Raw genomic sequence first — 20,549 nt, forward strand, 5'->3', positions numbered from 1 at the left:
CGAGCGATTACACAAGAACGCCTGTTAAGGCGCGAGACTGAGATTCGACTCTTGTTGACAGCGAAGCCAGGCTCTTGACAGCTGACCGCCACTGCCGATATCGATCGGCTCTCGAATAGATGAATCGCGGTCGAAGAAAATACCAGGCGGCGCACGTAACAATATAAATAATAGACATTTATATTACCATTAAGGGCTGTGGAAACTTCTTCCCACAAAGCTTTTGTGATTCTGCCATTTCTTTGAATAAGAGGTAACTTAAAATTCCATAGTGGTTCTCTGTTTTGTACTTCTAATATTAATATCTCTTCCTCCTCAGGTAATAATTTTTTTCTTTTGCATGCTTTTGATTGGAATTATTAACAATGGATCGAATATTCTCTGAAACAAAAAGATGTATATAATACAAATATGTAGAGTCCGACCAAAACCACTTTTTTTTGTTTCGACCGAAACCAAAACCGAAAACCGAAACTTTTGAAACAATTTATAAAATATTATATATATAACTTAAGAGATTGTTGAAAAAATGTATATTTAATATTTAAGTATTCTATTATCAAATAAGCTTTTTATCAGTTATTAAATAAGCTTTTATTTAAGAATGTATTAATACTTTATTATTTATTATATTTTATTATAATATAAATGTATTTTTTACAAAAAACAGAAACATCTTTTAAAAAGTCAACTTTTTAATAGAAATTATATTAGATACATTGCATAGTATAACAGTAAAGTTATACATCACAGTTTTATTATTTAACATTATATTAAAACCTAATAATCAAAGTTAAATAATTTTATGTTGTAACATAAAAATAAAAGTTTCTCGGCATTTTTTCCCAATAAATTACTGCACCTATCTGCATAAATCTGCCCAGCAGAGCTAAATAGTTGTTCGCTTGCTACAGAAGTCGGCGGACCTGATAAATATTTATTTGCAGTCTTTTGTAATTGTTTGAATGAAAACGGATAAGAGATGAGAGCTGGTGCAACCGCTGGCGGCGCTGGCGTCGATGTCAGCCGACAGTTCGGCTGACACCGAAATTTACTTTTAATTTCGGCCGAAACCGAAATCAAGCCAAAATTTTGATTTTTGGCCGAAACTAGTCGTAACCGAAATTTCGGTCGGACTCTACAAATATGTATAATTTATCATTTAATAAATGTTTTGAAACTTCACAAGAATTTATTATATTTATCTTACCTGAATTATCGCCATGAAAAGGTACAGATGCTATTGTTTCAGCGGCTTGTATCAAGCTTTTTCTAACAATAGTTATTCTATCGTCTAAAAACATAAAATAGATTCAATAATTCTTGTGATTAACTAAAAAGTAAAATTTATATATATATATATATATATATATATATATATATATATATTAATTTTTTACATAATATGGGGTAAAAGATTCTCATCCATAATATAATTCGAATATCCTTCAAGGCACTTATGTGGGCACTTCGTCTTCCTTACATAGTCTCACATAATCCACATAATTTAAACTTAAATTAAGATTCATTCTACAAAAAATATTTTAAAAAATATCTTATACAACATACATATTTTATTAAACAATGAAGTATCTGGATAAGGCCAATGAACGATTACAGCAGATCTTAGTGCTTAACAATATATTTCAAATATAATTTTATACACATTTTCTAATTCTTTAAAACTGCATTGTTACTAACGGTCTTAAAAAGTAGTTTTTTAATTAAAATGTTACAAGCATCTATTCTCATAGAATTAGAAAATATATGTATAAAATCACATTTAAAATATATTATTAAGCACTACGATCCATGCTTTGATCATTCATTGGCGTTATCTAGATACTTGTTTTATACAATATAATTATATATATAATTTATTGTTAATATTTTATTTATTTCTTAATGTTTTTTGCGTACATTATACAAAATCTTATATTATCATATCAACTAAAAAAGTAAAAATCTTTGTTTATATATCAGTCTTCTTAACATTAACTTATTAAAAATGTCATACTATAGATACGTATAAAGTACATACGTAATCACAATAAAATAAATATTAATGTTACATTTTAAAATATTGAGAAAGATAGAATATTGTACACGGAAAAAAGTTTGGCACTACTGCTGTATCATAGGTGGTAGTGCAGCGCCACCTCGTATTTAGGACTGCAGAGTGCCGGTTTTGGGTAACTGGCAGTACTAAGCGCCGGGAGAACTGTTCTCCCCACCCTGATGGGGCAATCACTGCACTTTAAGGTTGGGACTGCTGCAGTGCGAAATTGGGGCACTAGAACTCCCAAACTGAGAGAGTTGTCATGCCAAGGGAGAGTGCAACAGCGCCCTCTTATTTCGTACAGCTGTTGCACTAGTTAGTGCTTCTGTAGTGCCAAACTTTTTTCCGTGTAGATGTACCAAAGAGATTACGGGAATAGCTTATTATATAGTGCGTTGTTGTACACAAGAAAATGTATCAATGAAATAATAAGGACTATTTTACTACGCCAAGGAGATGGGTAAACCGTTAGAACCATTCTACAATACGTCGCAAATGCCCTGTCACCAATCGCGAATCTTGAAAGGGCATTGTTTATAGAAAATTTTAACACCGCGATCATGCGAGTAACAAAATTTTTTAACTATCTGTTGGGATATAATGTATTAGATAACAGCGCGCGGCGCCCGGGTACACAAATTGTTTATTTAAACAGACTTAAAGTCGAGCGACAAAATCGAGCATTGCAAATCTTGAAAGGGCATTGTTTATAGAAAATTTTAAGACCGCGATCATGCGAGTAACAAAATTTTTTAACTATCTGTTGGGATATAATGTATTAGATAACAGCGCGCGGCGCCCGGGTACACAAATTGTTTATTTATACAGACTTAGAGTCGAGCGACAGAATCGAACATTGCAAATCTTGAAAGGGCATTGTTTATAGAAAATTTTAAGACCTTGATAATGCGAGTTACAAAAATTTTTCAATTATGTGTTGGGTAAACCAGTACCTTTGTCAAGCTGCCCTCCCCTTCGGTACTTAAAAAAATATATTTAGAGTGCTCAAATTGTAGAATTGAATACATCAGAATTTATTGCTATTTTGTTGCTTTAAGATAGCCTGAAAACATTTTGGAAATAGAACATTTTTTAGGAGACACCTGTATACCAATACTAAGTACATATGGGTATATCTTGAACAATGTAATAATTCTAAAATATTATTGCGCTATCTTAGAGCGACAAAATAGCAACAAATTCTGGTGTATTTAACTCGAGAAAACACCAGTACGAACGGCCTCTTGCAGATGGAAGTCCGACGACCGCCCCGGAACAAAAGAGGCCGATTCCTCGTCAGTACATTCGAACGTGCGGTTTTCGGAGCACTAAGCATGCGCGCTTTTCACGATCCTGACACGTGAAACCGGATAGCGAGAGAGATGAGCTGCTCCACCCCCTTCCCTAAGACTATGGCACGCGCTTCTGGAGTGGCAGATAGGCCCGGGATCAGCAGATCCTTACATTTCTCCCCCTTTTATGCGACACCTTTGGATGGGGGAGCATAAAATAATTATCCAAGTGTTTTGTCAGCCATGCGTAGCGCCGGACGAACCTCCCTTTGCTACTATGCCTACTACATAATACATACAATATACAAATATAAATCGCTGGCTATTTACGGCTTTACCACTACATATAATTAGGCGCCAATTAATGACAATCCGCGTCAAATAATGAAGCGTAGCTTCCCTAACATAACCACGCTTTATACTTTACGATCTTATTTGATTGAGAGAGAGCGTTCGCTAGAGAGTGCGATTATCTTTATACAACCCTTTTTCTGTATTTTTTCTTCCTGGTAATACTTTCTGAGATTGAGACGATTATAAGTACCTATGTTAATTTTGTCATTTTCCGGGTCCACCAAAGTATACGCATTTTTTCCCCTACATTGGCCTATCCGATATGGACCTTCGAAGAGGTGGAAAAATTTTCCAATTACCCTATCCCATGCATTTGACAAATGTTTTACTCTTAATAACACCAAATCCCCAACCGATAGCACGACCTTCGAAGTACTCTTTTGTCCCTTTTTACGATAGTGAAAATTTCTTTTTATATTTTCTTTAGCCAACGTTATTAGGTACTCATGGGTTGGTCTTGTGTTTTCTGGGAATTGGACAAGCTTGTGGATTTCGTCTTTAACCGGTCTTCCGAACTGTAATTTACACGGCGCCATCCCCGTACTGCGATGAACAGTCACGTTCAACATTTCCTCGATTTTTGGTATAAATTCCCCCCATTTGGTATGTCGATCTGCACATAAAGTTCTAAATAATCGGCCTAACTCGCGCATAACACGTTCTGTGGGATTCGACTGTAGATGTCTAATCGAGTTGTATAAAACCTTGATACCCTCCCCTTCGAGTCGTGTTTTCCATGCAGTAGCTGTGAATTGACTTCCGTGATCTGACAATATACGCTTCGGCTTTCCAAATTTAGGAATAAACAATTCGAATATTTTTTTAAGAGCCATACACACCGTTGCTTTTTTCATCGGGTAGAGGCTCACATATTTTGTAAAGGCGTCCAACACCACAAATATATATTGTATACCCCCGCGTCCTATTGGAAGAGGACCATAAAAGTCTACCGTTATCAAGTCGTTAGGCTCCTTTGATTCGACCAATCTATACTCTCCCTCCATCGGAATTGTAAGATATTTAACACGTTGACATAAGTCACAATGCAACACGAATTTCTTAACCTGGGCTGCCATGCCCTTCCAGAAATAGAATTGTTTTAAATATACGCTTGTTTTATAAACCCCCGGGTGTCCTAACTTTGTATGTATTGCTTCCATTACCCCTCGCCGCATCTCCCCCGGTACTACGATTCTCCAATTCGTACTGTTTTTATCACGATGGAATAAAATATTCTTGTAAATCGTATACATAACATTCTCCCCCATCTCGTCGTTTGCATCTATAATACGCCCAATCTCCGGATCGCCGCGCTGCAATTCCTCCAATCTTTTTAGATTCCGAGCAAATTTTGCATCGCTACGAAGCAGTGAAATCATCGCGCCTAATGCCTCCCCTTTATCTGCGGGTGGGAAACACTGATGCAACGGCGAGATCATCACTCTTTCCTCGCATCCATTTTTAAACTTATTTTTCGGATTTCTGCTAAAAAAATCGGCCACCCTGTTATCCGCTCCGCGGCAAAATGACACCGAGAAAGAATACTGCTGCAATAACAAAATCCAACGCGTAATTCTATTACTTAGAAATCGTGCCGACTGCAAAAATGTAAGACTTTTATGGTCTGTGACGATCTCAAAATGCACACCTATAAAGTAAACTCGAAATTTCTCCACCGAATACACAATCGCTAACAATTCCTTCTCTGTAGTTGTATATCTAATTTCTGCTTGTGATAAACATCGACTCACTATTCCTATAATATTATGATTTCCCTTTTTATCAATTTGATATAGAATTCCTGCTATTCCTTGATCGCTAGCATCCGTTTGTAATCTAAATGGTGTTTCTGGAATGACATGTTTTAACGCGATACATTGGTTTAAATCTCTTTTGAGCGATTCAAAAGCCGAAGCATGAACGTCTGTCCAGATCCATAGTTCGCTCTTTCCTAACAATTCCCGAAGAGAATCCACTGCCCTGCTATGTTTTACATTAAATTGCCGATAATAGTTGCAAATTCCTAAAAATTGTTGTAATTGTTTTTTATTTTTTGGCTCCTCGAAATTCATAATTGCTTCCAGTTTATTTTGCTGTGGGGAAATGCCCTCCTTTGATACTTGAAAACCGAGAAACGATACCTGTTTTTTTACAAAACTCGCATTTGGCTAAGTTTAATGTAAAATTATAGTCAATTAATCTCTGAAATATCTTTCTTAGTATCACGAGGTGTTCTTCAAAAGTTTTTGTCCCGATTAAGATATCGTCAATATAACAAGAGATATATTTATTGAACTCATCGCCCAAGGCGAAGCTTAACGCACGTATAAATCCGCTACCCGCTGTCTTTATTCCGAACGGAATTCTACAAAACTGATATGTTTTATTTTCGAATAAAAATGCTGTAAATTTACGTGAATTCTCTTCCAACGCTACTTGCCAATATCCTTGTGTCAAATCGAGTTTTGTGAACCATTCAACCTCATAATATTTTTGCATTAACTCAGTAATCAACGGCGGGGATTCCTGATCATCTTCTATTGCTTTATTTAAAAATCTCGCGTCCAAACATATTCTTACACTACCGTCCTCTTTTTTTACGATTCTCAGCGGATTACAATACTGACTAATTCCTCTTTCTATTATCCCGTCCTCAATCATTTGATTTATTGCTTTCTTCGTCGGTTCGCGTAACGCGTATGGTATCGGATAGTTATGGCGAATTTTTGGATTATCTATTGTAAGTTTCAATTGATGTTTATATCCCTTCGCGCATCCCGGCTTTTTCGAAAATAATCCTTGAAACTCTTCCAATACCCCGCGAATACCGCTCGTTTGCGACGTATTTAGTTCCGACTTTTTGCCCGTAACTATTTGGAATTCACTTTCCCAATTTTCCCTATCCCCTAAAACTATATCTTTTTTATCGCTTATTTCTTTATTTTCTTTGGCAACTTCCCTACTATGTTCATGTATCTGTTTATTATTTTCCTTAGTTACTATATTATCTTTACTTATTACGTCATTCGTTCTCTTATCCTCCCCTTCAAATTCTTGTACTTCTACCACGTAAACATATACCGCATTATGTCTCTGTGTACATACCAAAGCCTCTAATGTACCTTTTTCGAAAATCACCGATGTGTCCGCTAATCGTTTTCCCCGAATCTCTAAGCAGTTTCGTTTATAGTCTAAAATCGCGCTATTTTTTGACAACCAATCATGTCCTAAGATTATTTTTGACGTTAAATAAGGTACAACTAAAAAGGCGTCCCGAAACATCATATTTTCGATTTTTAATTGAATATAAATTTGTCGTTTGATAGTCGTCGATTTTTTTCCGATCGCTGTTGAGATAATCAAATTCGTGACTGGCAATTCCTTAACCAGATTTTTCGATATTAATTCTTTATAAAATAACTCTGATACCGCGGATACTTGACTGCCCGAGTCCAATAACGCCGTTATTTTTTTTTCTCCAATTTCCACCCGCACATACGGACATTTGGCTATCCGATCTATATTTTCATAATTATTTTGGTCCTCGCCTCTTATTACTTCTTGAGCTATCGTTTCACAAAAATCAAAACTACCACGATGCGTTGCCGGACCCATTCTCAACGCACCGACATTTAGTTTAAATTATTATCATCTGGTATTTCTTGAATTCGCGTTATATTCTCATCATTATTTTCTGTCCGTGCATGCGGTGGTGGAAAACGCGTATCCGGCAATCTATTAGAATACCCCCTCCTCCAATTTTGATTATATGTTGGACGGTAACCGTTCGACGCCTCCTGATACTGGTTATATGCATTTCCCCCATATGCTCTATTTCCGTAAAATTCTCTATATTCCCTTCGCGGTCCCGAATAATTCATTTGCCGCATTCTCGGATTTGAATGCCGCAAATCATTATTATATTCGCGCTCCCTTTCTCCCTTAATTCCGTCTAAATTCACCAATGTTCGTACAATCAACGTCGCGTCACTATAATTTACGGTTGCTAAGGCTTCTTTAACCCAGAATGGGTATTGTTGGATGATATTATAATTAATCTCGTACTCCGAAAGTTTTGGTACAAAATACTGTGATTCTTTCAGTTGACGGTAATAATACGTTTGTAATGAATCCCTACGCGAATCATAGTGTCTCTCCATCCATTTATTTTTGAACTGCACGCGAGCTGGCACCGAATAAAATTCCTCTAGAAACCGTAATTTAAATTCATCAAAAACCTGAATATTTTGTATCTTAAACCACAAACTTGCCCTTCCCTCTAATGCGTATTCTACTATTAGCATTTTCTTTTCTTCTTTTACATTTTTTGTTCTAAAAAACTTTTCCAGCTCCTCCAAGAATTCCACCGGATTCGAAGTTAATTCATCTTTAAAATTCGGCATTCTAATTTCTACATTGAAATTTTGTACGTTACTCATAATCGTCACAATCTCATCAGCGTTTACCTGATTTTGCCCTTGGTTGTTATCGATTCGGTTCATAAGCACATGTTGTTGGTTGATGTTTGCTTTCAATGTTTCAAGGTCCCGGCGCGCTTTTTCTATTTCTTCTCGCAATGCGTTCACGCTCTCCTGGTCCCGCTCTCTCTCTCCTACATCGCTCTCCTCCATTTCGTTGGGACGCTTGTCCGCGAGATTCGGCATTTTATCGTCTCTTATTCTCTTACCTACAAAATTATAGTTACTAAATTTTTGTTTCGACTCTCTACCGGCTTTTGTCAAATACGTATTTTTTTTTTTTTCATCAGCCATTCAAATTACTATTTCCCGTTTGCTCCAATTCTTATTCTTTTTATCTTATGGGTTTACGATGCCAAACTACATCGTACCCTACACGTTGGGCGCCATTTGTAAGAATTCTACAATTTCTTTTATTGAATAATTAAATTCTATCGGTCACAGGAAAGAATGAGCACGGAGATCTAGTAAGGCAGATGAAATACTCGCGGTTCAAGATAGTAATAATTCGCCTTTATTACTCGATATAATTCCGATGATTCGATCTTCGTTAACATACAAAAATATTCCGTTTCATATTACAAATTTTGGAACATTCGACCATAATTCGCGTAGCTCTCGAGTCACTTATTAATTTCGGAATTCCATACCATAAAACTCTCCAGATTCCATAAAATTCAACGATCGAATTCAATATCTCGTCGGACGCCTTACTCGCGCTATGTCAATATTAATAAAAAGCCAAATACTTATATAACGCTTATTATAGCCAGCTATGTCCCTCGTTGGCTCCTTCACCTGTTCCTAGGCCGCGCTGTCGGACTCCGTTGTTTTCTTCCTTACTACAGGCAGCACAAGATTTACCATAGCAGATCTCGATCGGACTCCGGCCGGAGTTTCCCTCCTTCCTTCTTCGGGGCAGGAGAGGATGGTTTAGTCGATTTTTCCCTGATAGTCCATATATTTCGAGGATGATCGGGACCTCGGCGCCAATCTCGAGAAAACACCAGTACGAACGGCCTCTTGCAGATGGAAGTCCGACGACCGCCCCGGAACAAAAGAGGCCGATTCCTCGTCAGTACATTCGAACGTGCAGTTTTCGGAGCACTAAGCATGCGCGCTTTTCACGATCCTGACACGTGAAACCAGATAGCGAGAGAGATGAGCTGCTCCACCCCCTTCCCTAAGACTATGGCACGCGCTTCTGGAGTGGCAGATAGGCCCGGGATCAGCAGATCCTTACAACATGACACACACGCACGCACACACACACACACACTGCGACGTGATTTTCGTTCGCGTCAACGACTTCGTCGTGCTCAAAAATTTCTTTAACTCTTAGTTGGGCGCCAGGCGCGGAAATCCGCGCCGCACAAAACTCACAAAGCACTCGGTACTTTACACGACGGCTAAATGCCTGCGAGCCCGCCTCTACACGAAGTGCCAGAGAGGCGAGGTTCTTTCATTTCGCGGAATAGGAGAGGAGATGTCTCGTATTAAATACTCAGTGAATTGATAAATATAAAAATAATATATTGCAAGTCTAATAGTAACAGATGTAAACGAAAGATACAAGATAGCCACCAGACATTATTCTAGCTTGTTACGGTTTTGTGATCCGACATATAATTCGCAATATACGGAAAATTTCCACACTAAATGCTACGCTCAAAATCTAACTGTAACTCTATTATCGATACAACGCTTTTGGCTTTAACGGCGGCCGGGATAGACCTTCGACTTAGGGCCGATTTCACCAACTCCGGTTACCTTAACCGGTCGGTTATTCCATTGAAATTGACCAATCGCATTTGTTAATTTTACTTAATGACAAATACGATTGGTCAATTCCAATGGAATAACCGGCCGGTTAAGGTAACCGGAGTTGGTGAAATCGGCCCTTAATATGCGTATTCCTCGTAGAAGCTCTCGTCTACGGAAGTTCGCCTTGGTAAAAAGCACATGGCTTGTACTCTCGGTATGCTTACAGCGAGTGAATCCCGGCAATATCGCCCTACTATCCCGTCGCTATACTCTATTTTCTACACAATTTGACTGTCGGCTTGACATTATCCCCGAGGGAGGAAACAATAAGCGAAAATATTATATCTAAGAGACGGAGATCGACGCGGCCCCGCGGTACGATGACTCTAACCTCGGTACTTTTATTCCGCAATTCTCTCAACTCTCCCACCGAACGCTCAGTAGGGTAATTACTTAATAATCTCTCGCGAAGGCAGGGCCGGCCGTCTCCGTCCTTACCGCGTGGTTGAAGTGGTGGCCTTACAGTTTATGCGACGCCGTCGATGTCCGTGGAACCGCTCTCGTCGTAGTCTCGCCGAACAGTGAGTCGGCGTGAGCGAGCGGGAATACCGCGGGCATCGATCAGAATCTGCGCATTGTCCTTGCGCATCGATCCGCGCATTGACTCGCGCACAGGGATCTTCGCGTCAATAGAGCGTCGCTTTTTCCTTTCCGCTCCTGCGGGCTGAGGGCGCCTCCGGTCGCGACGCCGCGCAATTCGAAGGCCGCTGATCTTACGGAGCCGGTGGCCTGCTGTGAGATCTCCATCTCCTGGTGCGGTTGGCTCGGGGTTGATCAGGCCCCGGCCTTCCGATGTCGGCCTCGACCGCCGTTGACCGCTCCGGCGGGGGTTCTCCACCCGGCTCCATGGAATGCGAGGGCGAGCTCTAACTCCCCCGATGTCGACCTTCGAAACGCTCCTCTCCTTTCGATCCGCTTCCGCCTTTCCGGTCTCTGAAATAAGGCGACAGTAGCAACCGCCTCACGACTCTCCTCTCTCCTGATATAATAACTCAACTGTATACTTGCCTTGTGGCTATCCGATAGTCCGAGGTTCCGCCGCTCAGCCGCTCCTGTAATTCTTCTCTCAGTTCCTCGACGGCTGCTCCTCTATTACATGAGGTATCTTTGGCATACCACTTCTCCCGCGAGTCGCGCCTTCCGCTTGTCGAGTCCCTAAGTATCTTATTAACTTAAAATATTAATCAGAAAAGGAGAGACCGCCCTCCCCCACGGTAAGGAGTGGCCCCAAATGACCTTTCCTGGTCGGACCATCCGGCCCTTGTGACGGACGAAAAACGTCACGTCACAACACACACACACACATATATATATATATATATATATATTGTTGCGTTCGCCCGGCAAAACTGCCTTTCGCTTTCTCACTCACGCACTTCCGCACGAAATAAGAAAGACGTTTTCTCTCTTTCAAAGCTCTTTAATGTAAAGCTTGAAATACAGAACGTTTTCGGACAAAGAAACGGAACACGTCCGTTTGGGTTGACAGCTCCGGATCAAATCTGACGAGCGCGTCCGCGTAAACAGCGTGGTTGCTAAGGAGGACGCCGCGCAGCCGAGAACCGAAATGCATCGTACGTCCAGCGCGATCGTAACACTGCCCCCCCCCCCTACCAAGATTGTCGTCCCGACAATCGAGGAGGGCAGTTTTCAAGCGGTAAAACGTTTCCCTGTAGACATCAGGACTTCAGAGTGATTTCCTGCCCTACCCTGAGCTGCTGCTTCAGATTACCGGACCACACTTCCATTCCCGTTTTTCTGCATCTATGGGATCTTAATTCCTTTTCCTCGAGTTCCCTTTTCGGAGGCAGCCAACCAGGCTTCCCCCCCCCCCCAGCTTCGGGAAAACTCCTCAGGAATTCCGCTTCAAAGACTGCGTGAACCACTTTGCCGTTGTTCCTCGTAACCGCTGCCGACGCCGCTCCTCTTCGAACAAGGGGGAGGTAATTTCCCGTGGACCCCTCTCGCCCTATAAGAGCACCCTTGTCCCCGTCTCGGCATTTGCCCAAAGTCTCACGGGAAACCACGGTCAAAAACCGTGAGCGAGACGGTCTTCTTAAATTCTTTTCTTATGAAAGATTACACTATCGATGTCTTCCAGACAATTCTCGAAGAATTCTCTCAGGAATACCTTCTCCAAGACGGAAGACCTCGCTTTTGAAAAAGAGAAACAAAAATTTTTTGCAATAAATTGTTAAAATTAAAAAATTCAAGTTCCCCTTTCCTTTAAAAAAAAAAGTAATTCTTTCTCAAGACGGGCTTTCGAACTCCGATTTGTCCCAACATTTCTAAAAATTCCTCCTCAAAAACGGAGCCAGCCTATTCGCATGAACCACCTTCTTTTTATGCTTGGAAGTTTTCTGAATGCAATAAACAACTTCACTTAACTTCTTAACCACTAAAAAGGGGCCTTCCCAGTCGCCTTGCAACTTTGGAGCTTTACCTTTAACCCTATGAGGATTATAGAACCAGACTCTTTTTCCCTCCTAAAAAAGAACTTCCCTAGTTTTTCGATCATAATGTGCTTTCATTTGAGAAGATTTTAAATTCATCCTTTCTCTAACACAAGAATGAATTTCTTCCAACTTTGCTTGAAGATTTTCCACAAAATTTTCTTTCAAAGATGATCCCTCTTCCTGAAGTTTCGAAGGACCTCCTCGCAAAATATCCAAGGGTAATCTAAGATCACGTGCGAAATAAAGCTCCGCAGGAGTCATACCGGTAGACTTGTGCTTCGATGATCTATAAGCTAAAAGAAACATGGGAACCCAACGATCCCAATCTTTCTGGTTTACAGAAACAAATTTTGCCAAATAATTTGTTATTGTTTGATGTTGACGTTCGACCTGCCCATCAGATTGAGGATGGAGTGGAGTAGTTCTTGTTTTTCTAATTCCGAGAAGTCTCATCAATTCCGAGAAAAGCTTCGATTCAAAATTTTTCCCTTGATCCGTATGGACTTCCACAGGCACCCCGTGTCTGGAAACAAACTGGTTAACAAAAACGTCAGCTACTGTCTTTGCCTTAAAATTTTTCAGAGGGAAAGCTTCCACCCATTTTGTGAAGCAATCAACGATGACGAGCAAAAATCTATTCCCAATCTTAGTCGCCGGAAGAGGACCAAGAATATCTATCTGAAATTCCCTCTCCAAGGGAACTCCAACATTATAAATCTGAAGAGGAGATTTCCCTTTACCTAAGGGACCCTTTTTAGAAATACAGATCTTGCAAGTTCTGCACCATTCTTCAACGTCCTGTTTGCAGGTAGCCCAGAAGAAACGCTTACGGATCTTTTCCAAAGTCTTATTTATTCCAAAATGTCCTCCGGAAGAAGAGTCGTGTGCCTCCTGCAAGACTTCTTTAATCCGTTTACGAGGAACAATAAGCTGAAGAAAGTTGAATTTAAGGTTTGGAGCTTCCCATTTCCTATCGAGAATCCCATCTTTCAAAATTAAAGCATCCCAGTACGACCAGTAAATCCGAGAAGAAACATCCCTCGAAGTAAATCCTGTGCGAGGTGGGCGAACTCCTTTCTCCTTGCCTCGAAGAAAAACCGAAATGCTTGAATCTTGTGTCTGATCTCTACGCCAGTCCTCCAAATTTTCCCCTTCGAAAATGATGCGAGCGACTGCCTTGCCATTTATTTCAGCATCTCTTCGCTCAACTTTAGCTCAATATCCACAACCATGCGTTTCACATAACCGTCTGGACAATCCGTCAGCGTTACCGTGACATCGTCCTTTCCGATGAACAATATCAAATTCATACTGCTGGAGCCTTTCCAGCCAGCGAGCCAATTGTCCTTCCAAATCTCTAAAAGACAAAAGCCAACGTAACATGATCCGTACAGATCAAAAATTTCCGTCACAAAAGATAATGACGGAAATATTTAATTGAATCCACTATCGCTAAAAGTTCACGGCGAGTTACACAATAATTACGCTCGGCCTTAAAGCACGACTAAAATACGCAATGACCTTCTCCTTCCCCTCCTGATTCTGAGATAAAACCGCGCCAATTCCAATATTGGAGGCATCGGTATCTAAAATAAATTCACTCTCCCCTTTTGGGGAAGAAGTCAGCATACATTTTAATTTCTCAAAAGCTTCCTGGAATTTCCCTTCCCAAACAAATTTAGTTTGACTCTCTGTTAACGCAAAAAGAGGTTTAGCTATAGAAGAAAAATCTTTCACAAATTTACGGTAATACAAAGCAAATCCGAGAAAACTACGTAATTGTTTCTTTGTGTGAGGAACGGGCCATTCTCTAACGGCAGCAACTTTTTCAGAATCCGTAGAAATTTCCTCCGCGGAAATTACATGCCCCAGATACTTTACATTTTTTGAAAAAGAACACATTTTTTTTATTCAATTTTAAATTTACTTTTCATAATCGTAAAAATATTTTTTCAAGATTTTCCATCATCTCAGCAAAACTTATTCCATAAATTATTACGTCGTCTAAATAAACCAAACAAATTTTTGAAATTAAATCTCGCAAAACCTTCTCCATGAGGCGCTCAAACGTAGCAGGAGCATTACATAAACCAAAGGGCATCACCGTAAATTGCCAAAGCCCCTTGCCGATAGAGAAAGCCGTTTTTATTTTGTCTTCCAAACGAATTTTAAGTTGCCAATAACCGCTCTTAAGATCTAAGGTAGAAAACCAAGAATTACCTGAGAATTGATCCAAAATATCGTCAATTCTGGGGAGGGGATATGAATCTTTAATATTATAGTTATCGCATTGAGCTTCCGAAAATCCACACAAAATCTAATTAAGCCATCCTTCTTTTTTACTAAAACTGTTGGAGAAACCCATGGACTTTGCGATTCCTCTATTACTCCTCGAGATCGCATTTCCTCAATTTTATCTACCTCTCCTCTCATTTGAATTGGAATTCGGCGAGGTACCTGTTTAATGGGAGAAGAGTCTTGCACATTTATGACATGTTTGACAACATTACAATTTCCCGCAACAACATTTTCAGAAAATACATCATTAAATTCTGTCAGAAAATTAGCAAAGATTTTTTTCTCTAAACAATTCAAATTCTGAGAATTTTCCTCAAAGAGTTCTTTCAAGGAAATTGGGATTTTTTCACAAGAAACTTCAATTCGAGCTATTTCTTCAGTTAATTCAGGAGTACCAAAAACATTTTCAAAAGTTTGTTCCAAATTAACAATTTTTAAGAAATCTACCCCGAGAAGACAATCATCATTTATTTCCGCAACAAACATCAAAACTTGAACAACATATTTCCCTATTTCCACTTTTATTTTGACTTGAGATTCAACAGGGACCTTCTGCCCAGTGGGATATTTAAGATTTAAATGTTCCGATAAAATCTTTCTCTTTTTCTTTGTAATAAATTTACTATTTATAATTGTAACATCAGAGCCCTTATCGACCTTGAAAGAACACTCTTTTTCATCTGCTCTTCCTTTAAACAAGAAATAATCAAAATTCTTTTTAATTCTATTAACTTTTATATTAAAAGGTTGTTTAACATTCGGGAAATAATTTCTTCTCTCCGAAAAGTTCGATTAAGCCGTGTTTCCCTTTTCGCTAGGACAATCAGAGCGGAAATGCCCAATCTTCCCGCAAGTCCAACATTCCCCGCGGTTGGCGCTAAACCTGCTGCCACGCGAATTCTCTTTTCGAACTTTTTCATCCCTTCCATTTTCTTTTCCTTTCTCCATATTCGTCTCTTTCTCCCCGCACATACTTCCCTTACCTCCCTTTCAAAAATTATTATTAAAATTCCCTTTTCTTTGTTTGAAACCCTCCCCTTGAATAATTTTTAAAGTTTTTGCTCTTTCTACAGCCAAATTTAATGATGTTATATTTTCAAGTTGGAGAGTCCGTTTAATAAATCCATCGAAAATCGCAAAAATAAATTGCGCACAGGCGATTTTATCAAGAACTGCGTACGGGCATTCGGGGTAAGCGAGGCGCGAAAGTCTTTCAAGATCCAAACCAAGCGCGGCCAAATTTTCCCCAAATTTCTGTTTTCGGTTCGTAAATTGCATATAAAAATTCTGAGACAGATGGCCATCTCCGAAACGTAACTCAAGCTTCGATTTTAATTCCACGAATTCGAGATTATCTAAATTTTGCACTGTCTCAAGTACGGAACGTGCCTTTCCCCGCAGGCAAGATGCAAGCGCGGTAGTTTTAATTGAGTCGCTCCACCGATTTGCAGACGCGATCAAATTAAATTGCGCAAAGAATTCTCGCAATGGGACCGACCCATCGTACGTATCAGGCTTTAACTTAAAACCGCACTCCGCGCGCACGCTCTCCTCCTCCGCGAGACATGAACCCGAATTTCCGCACGCTCTAACAACAGATTGACTTATCTGGTTTCTTTGGAGACGTATGAGCTCATCCTCGTGTTGCTGTAGCTTTGCCCTGAGCTCCGCCTCTCTCCGAGCTTGCTCGTCGCGCTCCTGGCGTAACTGCCGGATTTCGAGGACAACGGCTTGTAGCGTAGCAGCTTCCGCCGACACAAGCTCCGAAGCCTGCTCACTCCTAGTGACAGGCATCCCGGCTTCCTCTTTCACAGGCGTGACACTATGGCTGGTTCGAGTCGGCGTCCTCGATAACATTCCTTTCGATCAAAACTCGTCTATTGTTCGTGGCTCGGACGAGCCCCCAAAAATGTTGCGTTTGCTCGGCAAAACTGCCTTTCGCTTTCTCACTCACGCACTTCCGCACGAAATAAGAAAGACGTTTTCTCTCTTTCAAAGCTCTTTAATGTAAAGCTTGAAATACAGAACGTTTTCGGACAAAGAAACGGAGCACGTCCGTTTGGGTTGACAGCTCCGGATCAAATCTGACAAGCGCGTCCGCGTAAACAGCGTGGTTGCTAAGGAGGACGCCGCGCAGCCGAGAGTCGAAATGCATCGTGCGTCCAGCGCAATTGTAACAATATATATATATATATATATATATATATATATATATATATATATATATATAGTGACGTGACAGCCGCAGACTGCTGTCCGTCACAAGGGCCTTATCAGCCCTTACGCGTTAACATCACGCGGGTCCTGCGTCCTCCCGCTCGGAAACGGACGCGAAAGCGTGATAAGTCGTGTTTTCTGTGTGTGTTGTCTCGTGTGTTGTCTCTTCGCTAATTGTTAAGATTCTTACAAGTGCTGCATCACGAGTGCGGCGGCAATCGGTGGCCACAGAGGTCTATTTTGTAATTGTTGGACGTCTCGTCTCGACGGAGAACCTTCACGGAAGTCGCAGAGTGAGCGAGTAAGTAGGGAGTAACGGAGACCCTTTTCGAGTGGAGATCCGCAGGTAATACCGCCCTTATCTTGCCTACAACTTTTATTATACGAGAATTCCGATACTGCCGCCGAATCGCGCTTTCAGGATCCAGCGAAGGCGCATGAAACCGGTGTCCCGACGGGGCGACTTCAATCCGATCCCGCGGAGATCGCGACAGCTTACAAGCAGTGAACTTGTCGAGGAAATAACGTCCCGGTGGCGGAGGATGCGCCCGGCAAGGAGAAAGGAAACTGCCGCAGAGGAAAGCGCCAAAAATTCCCGTGCTCGGGGCCTAACAATATCGATCACCGCGCTTGGATCAGTCAGCAAGCGACGGCGTGCACGTTGCGCGTTACGCGCAAGTCGATTTTGGAAAATCGCGGCCAATAAGGGCCCGGCTTATCAGAGGCAAGGTGAGGCGCATTGCTGAGCGGCCCTCGCAGGTTCCAAGATCCCTCAATCGAGTTGCGGATGTTGTCGTGTGTGTATGCGATCCGAATACCGAGCAATCCAAGAATGTAAGAGGACGCAGGAGCTGGAAACAGCCCGATCCGGATGAGACTTACGAGGAAGCGACTTGGTGAGACGAGCGTCACTTCGAATTTGTGAAGCCACCGATTTCGTGGTCAGGCGAGCTGCGAGAAAATTACGAGTTTGTCGCGGTATCTCTTTAGCATTCCAGTAAAGTCACGAGCTCACGTTTATTAGAGTATCGTTACCTCGCCCGATCGCGGGCGCCTGCGTTAATTCGCTCCGTGCCATTCTTTCCGTGAAATTGCGTTGCGTATGTGTCCCTATCCGCAGCTGAGTCACCTGTATTTTCGTAGCGTGATCGTGTCGTGAGTTACTGTCGTTAATCCTATGGTAGATCGTCGTGCATTTATAATTTTGTAAAATCTAATTTACTTTGTCACATTTGTATCGCGAATCTCTTTGTAATTGCGCTCTCGTCAGATTCAATGTAATTGTCTTGTGCCTCGTTGGCGAGCTAATAATAATTATTAGTTCATTACTCGCGGGATCTTATAATGTGCGGAAGAGCACGAGTTCCTATCGGGAGTTTGGCGTCCACCAACGACGCAGGTTAAAGCGTAGACAAGTCTAAGAATTCCCGCGTACGTAAAATAACTCATTTGTTAATTATCCCGTATTCGCAGATTTTAATTCCAAGCGGTCGTCAGCTTGTAACGCGCGCGAATCACCATCGCCGCTCAACAAAGCCATACAATCTTGTATCGTTCACTATTAAATATATTTTTTAATTTCATTGTTAGATTTACGTTGTCTTGATAGTTCTCTCGCCTTCCCGATTCCACCCGCCCGCATCGAACCTTCCCCTCTGCCATTTTAGGGCTGAGTAGCTGGCTATCGGAGCCGCTAACGTTCCGGTCGCCTGACGAGCGCCCGTCTTTTCTGCGATCTCAATAGTGTAACGCTACTTTGTGGTTTGGCGTAAACAAAGTGGTACGCTTAACGTACCTGGCGCCCAACGTATTGCATCGAAAAATTACGAGGAACGGTCGCCCCGGCATTCGGGTGGCTCAGGGCCGCGACCAGGGACGGAGGCGAAGTTGACCGTCGTTCACGAGCGCGGTTACACTACATAAACGACGCGAAAAAAAAAGAATTATAAAGCCATTACATTTTTCTCAAAGTAGCGAAATGGAAGATATTGACAGTTCTCCTGAATATGTAGACACAGTAGGCCCATCGCAACCTGCAAATCAAGGGCGGATTAATTACGAAAAAGTATTAAAAGACGTAAGGCAAAAACAACTTTTGTGAACGTACCGACATGTTAGAAAATATGTTGCGCGTACTTAATGAAACGCTTATTAGTCTTCGCCCCTCCCTCGAAAAACCCCGCGAAACATACCTCCGACAGCAATCGACCCCGATACACCTTTCGAATGTGACGCTAGGCTCGCCTTTAACGATGAGCAGTCATTTCCCTGCGGCCGGATATCCAAAATCTTATCTGCGCGAAGCGCTCGAATTAGTACCGAATTATGACGGGCACAACATACCCGTATGGCAATTCGTCAGAGCCTGCAAAAGAGCAAAAGAAACCGTGCCATTAGTAGATGAAGCACTTTTCGTTAAAATACTACGAAATAAGCTTATTCACCACCGTATTTAGCCGTCGAAGACGAGATTCACGCCACCGTCGACAAATTCTTAGATGTATTAAAACGCACCTTCGGACCTGGAAGAAGCGCGAATTATTACCGCGGACAATTAAGTATTACTTACAAAAAACCAAACGAACATATCCTCGACTATATCGGACGCGTTAAAGATTTAATAATAATAATAATAATAGTAGTGACGGGGGCGGTCCTCCTGCGAAGCCCACTTTGGCACTTAGACCGAGTCCATTGTGCCTCCCCGTTGTCAGCTGCCCTAGCGGGGCCCCGCTTCCTTCCAAAAGCGGAGCAGATCCCCCACAGGCAGCTGCCTCATCTGGTTCGGTTCTAGAAAACCTGAGCCCAGCAGGCGTGTTCTTGGTCCGACCAGTGCTGGGCAATTCCCAAGAATGTGGAGGCTAGTTTCCTCCTCTTCACCGCACAACCTACAGCTGGGCGTATCACTACGGCCCAATTTGTGCAGGTGATAGTTGAGATCCCCATGGCCCGTGAGCAGTTGTGTCGCGAGCCTGGCGTCCCTCCTACCTAGAGATCTTATGCTCTTGGCCAGGTCCTCGCTAGGGCATTCCCCTAGCATGGCCCTAGCCTGTCTGCATTTGCTCTCTGTTTCTTCCTTCCAGTGTTCAATATGCTGGTCCCGGAGCCAGCCCCTGATTCTCCCCCTGCCTAGGCAGAAAGAGATCCCAACAGCCGGTTCAGGTCCCAACAGCCTTGTTTCGGCCGCCTCCTTAGCAAGCAGATCCGCCATTTCGTTGCCCTTGATCCCTGCGTGCCCAGGGACCCATACTAGGCCGACATCATTCTTCTCCGCCAACTCATCCAGTACGCACTTGCAGTCCCAGACCAGTCGCGAGTTAATTCTTGGACCCTCAAGCGCCTTAAGCGCCGCCTGACTGTCCGAGCAAATCCGGATGCGCCTTCCCACCCTATCAGACTCTAATAGGTTCTGGGCACATCTCATGATGGCTAACACCTCCGCCTGAAAAACCGTAGCGTGCTCGCCAAGCGGAACGACGATTCTTGCCCGGTCGCGCTGACAGTAAAGACCAGCTCCAGAGCCCGCACTCGTTTTGGAGCCATCCGTGAACCAGACGTCCCCGTCCCGAGG

At 41.9% G+C, this 20,549-nt stretch overlaps 1 long non-coding RNA gene across 1 annotated transcript; it reads right to left on the reverse strand.

The window, feature by feature from the left end:
* Nucleotides 1-227: 227 nt before the first annotated feature.
* LOC118647401 lies at nucleotides 228-15,150 on the reverse strand. The gene is made up of 3 exons (XR_004964677.1): nucleotides 14,684-15,150; nucleotides 1,211-1,294; nucleotides 228-381 (listed from the first exon to the last, which is right to left on the reverse strand). It is a non-coding gene; the product is annotated as an uncharacterized LOC118647401 (long non-coding RNA).
* Nucleotides 15,151-20,549: the final 5,399 nt, after the last annotated feature.

This window comes from Monomorium pharaonis, chromosome 9, assembly GCF_013373865.1.
Source record: "Monomorium pharaonis isolate MP-MQ-018 chromosome 9, ASM1337386v2, whole genome shotgun sequence".
NCBI lineage: Eukaryota > Metazoa > Arthropoda > Insecta > Hymenoptera > Formicidae > Monomorium > Monomorium pharaonis.